Source organism: Montipora foliosa, unplaced genomic scaffold (genome assembly GCF_036669935.1).
Source record: "Montipora foliosa isolate CH-2021 unplaced genomic scaffold, ASM3666993v2 scaffold_434, whole genome shotgun sequence".
Classification (NCBI taxonomy): Eukaryota; Metazoa; Cnidaria; class Anthozoa; order Scleractinia; family Acroporidae; genus Montipora; species Montipora foliosa.
The window spans coordinates 82,501-87,500 of NW_027179739.1; the positions used below are offsets into that span (position 1 = coordinate 82,501).

At 38.3% G+C, this 5,000-nt stretch overlaps 1 pseudogene; it reads right to left on the minus strand.

Annotated features, from left to right (window-relative positions):
* Positions 1 to 112: 112 nt before the first annotated feature.
* Positions 113 to 1,088, minus strand: LOC137988903 (uncharacterized; annotated as a pseudogene).
* Between the last annotated feature and the right edge of the window lie 3,912 nt (positions 1,089 to 5,000).

Genomic DNA, 5,000 nt, shown 5'->3' on the forward strand with positions numbered 1-5,000 from the left:
GGTGAAGTTAAAGCCTGAAAAAATTCAGTCCTGTACGGGATTGAACCCATGACCTCTGCGATACTGGAACAATACTCTACCAACTGAGCTATCAAACCAACATTACAAATAACTACTTAGCTTTGTCTCTGATGTACAGAAAACTGCATGTAGTCAGTTCACCTTTCAAATCCCTGACCAGCTTAATAACAGTAGAGGAAGCATCAGTTGTGAGCTCATCAAAGGGGAATACAGTGACCAGGTTCTCTGTGCAGAGCTTCTTTTTCCATAGTTGTTGAGTTTCCTCCAGTCTCGCACTTGTCAATGACTTTGAAGTCAATTACAGCACTAGTGAAATGCTCCATCAAAGTATAAACACAATACCTGGCACTGTGGCCAGGTGAATCATTGCGACCATCCCCACATAGGCAAATGTCCCTGTAAGCCTTGAAAACTTGTTTCACAACATTATTCATGTCTCTCCACACTTCTTCCACAACCGGTGCTGCGCAATGTTTCTGGAAGCGCAGAAAAGTGCTCTCGCTTATCAAGCTTAAGCCCAGGGCCTGACAAAGCAATTTAACTTTGGCATAGTTGTTGCCTGAGACAATCACAGATGCTGCCAACATTGAATCATTAACATAGATTCTGTTATTATTCTTGTAGTATAGAACCTCAGATGATGTCCATTTGCTGAAATGATTATTGTCACATGAACATGTAATTTCAAGGACAGTTCCAACTTCCTGAGTGTTGAAGTGCAGTTCCCTGCCACATATGTGGTCATCAACAGTAACTTTGCATTTAACGAGTTCAAACACTTTCTCTTTCGAAACCAGGAAACGTGACTTTTGTTGAATGGTAAAAAATTCACCCAGGTCAGCATTTACAACAGCAAGCTTTTTCATAGCTTCCTCCATTTCAGTAAGGATTTTTTCTTTGTTATCTTTCACACTTTTGCTGGAGGTATCTGCTGCTGCTGCTGCATCCCCATCATCATCAGCTAGTGGAGCAGGTGAACGACAGCTAGAATTTCCTGCTACATCTTCACTACACAAATCTTCAACCATAGTGAGAGTTCGTTCATCATCCTCCACACTAATTTCCATATCTTAGCTTCCCAGAATTGTGTGGGAGTCTCCAGTGCTAAAATCGATCAAAATAAATTGTCACAAATTGACTAGAAATAGATAATCAATGTTACAGTATATTGTTATTGAAATAATGAAGGCCCGAAAATTCCAAAAACCTTGCCTTTACAAGAAAATTACCATTGATAAACACGTACAGTAGAAATGTGCATACATCTACTGTTTTCTTAGACAGAAATCTTTAATCCTGTCCAGTCTCTCTGTCTTCCTCTCTCCCTCTCTTTTTCTCTCTCTCTCTCTTCACCCTCATCCTTATATACACTGTAGGTGCCATCAAACCTTTAGTTACTGTAGTAAATTTTCATTAAAGTGCTAAATGTACATGTAAATGTAAGCTAGGATGGGCTATCACATCAACACAACTAATCTCTCTCATTTTATTGGTTAATACAGAGAATTGAGTTAACCAACCAGCAACTGTAGTCATTATCACGGATAATTGTCAGACAACTCTGAACCACTTTCGTCACCTTCATAGCTATCACTGTCACTGTCTTGGGCAAGGTGCTCCAAAACTGAAGTCATCCTAGAAAACCAAACAATTATTTATTTGAGAAAAAAGAGCTACAAATGTGATGCAGGATAGAATATAATAACCACTCTTTTAAAGAAGACTTTCAAACCACACAACTGGTATGTGTCTTCACTAGCAAACAACATCAAATAACTTCACAGTTCATGAATGTACAATATGAAAGTTATAAAATGGGTACCTGACAGAGAAATCCAAGTCCTCCTCTGGATCAAGTGATATTTCTTCATCACTGGAGGGCTGCTCCAATAGTTTTTTTAATGGTGTAGATGCTTTCAATGTGAGTCCACTATCCACAAACGAGTAAGGATTGCCCATAATTGTATTAAAAGACGAATTTATACTACTTTTAAGCAGAATTATACCAGTAACATCCACATTGCTATAGAGAAGAAAGACAACAAACATGTTTATATCTACATGACTTTAAAAAATTGAAAAACTTCCTGTGTCAATGTTGAGTATACGAAAGATGTACTTTTGGGAGATGACAATGGGATGCAAATCTGTCACTGGCTATTTCCAGTTGTTTGGTTTCCTGCAAATTCTACAATCTGAGTAACAGTTCTCCATGGTTTCAAAGATTATGTTAGTTGTTATAGGATCTATACTACGACCATCAGAGAAAAATGAATACATTTCCTTGAGTTATGAAAGAGGACGCTACAAAACATTGTTTTTACTTACCTGGTTGAAAAAGCTGTATCAGCTAGATTAATCTGACGTCGACTACGTGGATTAATTGGGGTTGAAAACAGAACAGGAACACCTGCAACATAGATTCATTCAATAAAAGATGGAAAAACATAACACAATCTTGCTGAAGAAAAGGCTGTAGTGACAACAAGAAAATAATTCAAACATGAATACATGTTAAGTATCAATATAAATCGTGTATCAATATCAATATAAAATGAATATGTAGCACATGGAAATAGAAGCCAGTTTCTCGAAAGCCCCGGAACCTTTTCGGGTCTGTAGAGCCATTTTGAGCTAATCGCTATCTAAGACCGCGTTCACACTAAACCGAATCATGTTTAAATTGATCACGTTTGAAACATGTTTGACTAAAACAAGCGTTCATACCTGATGACTGAACCCACGAAACTAGATCGAATCATACTTACAATAACCAACATCGAAACCACCTCGCGGGGTAGTTTCGATCGTGGTTTTTGTAAACAACTTCAAGATGGCGGCCAGTGGCGTTTCTTTGGTCGCTGGGAAAAGAGAAAACTGGGGCTTTGTTGAGATGAAAACACTCATCGGTCTTTGGGCAGAAAAAGACATTCAACGCCAGCTCGCATCCAAGGGTTGTAAGAAAAACATTTGGGAAGGCATAGCCATGAAACTTCAAGAAAGCAGCTACACATGGGGTACCTATTTCTTCAGGTTGATACTGCATACCAAGTGAATTGCCGGCTCAAATATTGACAAGACTTCCAGTGGGAACAATTTTTTGAGAACAAGTTTGGGAAAAACTTGTTTCTTCTAAAGCTGTTCAAATTGAACTTAATTCCGTCAAGTGTGAACGCAGTCTAAGGAAAGAGAGGTGTATATGCCAGAAACTTCTTGTATCAAGGAAACCTCTGCTCATATTAAGAATATGTGCATTAAACAGCTCGGTAGTCATAAGGTTCGAGATTTTGGTGGCCTTTCAAACCTGAAAACTTTTCGGGACATTCGCGAAATGGGCCCATAGCCTTTAAATGACAGCGAGGCTGGAAGTGACCTTGTTTTGATACAGACCTCACTGTATGTTTTGTGTAAATCAAGTTGTTGTTATGCTAACTTGTGAACATATACACGAGAAAAGAAGAGGTTAGTATCAAAGCAAGCTCACCTTCCGCGTTGCTTGCAGTCATAGGTCGGGTAACTAAAGACACAACTGTAAAATGGCATTGGCATATTCACTCAGTTGCAAATGAAAAAGAAAAACTGCTAGTTTTTAGTGAAAAAATTACTGAATCAAATTTATATATTACGTAAAAGGGAAAGCAAACAAACAAAAATATAAACTAAACCAGTGAATCTTTTGCCAACGACAGTGAAAACTAAATGAATAAATCGTGACAATGCAGCAATCAACTTGATTACAGAAATAAAAACGGAACAGACTCGCACAAACACAAGCTGCATACTGTAAATTGGTGAAATTGCAATATGTAACACACTGGAAACATACCAGACTCCACTTGCGCTTGCACAGGAGAACAAGGAGTATTTACTTCGGCGAAAGTTCCTAACCTAAAGAAAAACCAAAACAAATAACTAGCACTCCCTGCAAAAACTTCAAAATAGACGACAAAATGTGAAATTCACAATTGTCATGACACTATAACAGTGATATGAAGCTAACGTCCACTGTAAGCAAACTCACTGTCAGTAGAATCGCTGAAGCCAGTATTTCTCTTTTTTTGTCTGCAGAGAGTGAAAACACTTTCCCTGAGCCGAATATATTTCACAGAGCCAGGCAGACGTGGACGACCGGCTCTTCAACAGGTTCCCCCATCTTCAGAACAACCACTGAAGACCCTGCCGAAGTAATTTACCAAAATATAATATGAAACAATAAACAACTAAAAAATAACACTATAAAATTTTCTACAGATAAATATGCCACTAAAATGTCTGGAAAAATTCTAAAAGATATCACACTCATCCCTTCCTGATTCATGCGATCAGTCGGTTTTTCAGGTGAAGTTAACCATGGAATTCACTTGTTAGGCAGCAAAGAAAATGACATAATTAAGCAATATCCGGGAAAATCAAAAGGCCGAAGTTTCCAAAGCCTTTTATTGTCACTAATCCTACAGCCAGTAAGAATAAACAAGCCGGGAGCTCCGCTTTTAGGCTTGGCTAAATCTGTATATTAGTAATAATAATAATAATAGCAGAGCTCTGCACAGAGCACCATTGTTAAGAAAATAGGGTAACCCATCGATGCAAGAAATCTTGGTTTTACAAACCATGACGTCCACCCCTCCATGTATGCGAATGTGACCAGTATCATGCTAGTTTACAGCATACATTTTTGATATAGGCGCCTTGCACTAAGAAGTCACCTTATCTTTTCTGCCATGTTGGAGGGCAAGCAAATCGGTTGCTATGGGAAACAATGGCTGCCTCGTGGGATCACGAAAGGATAGTTACGCAAATATTTGCACTAATAGCTTCTTTGTTTCAGAAAAAAACGATCCTCATCCACTCCTCAAATTTGAATTATACCAAAAGAACCTCTGTGATCGAGCATTTGCACTCACTTTCACTTCTAACGCGCTAGGCGAAAGTTTATTTCAGCTTATTAATGAATTGATCGTTAATTGCTTAATTTTTAT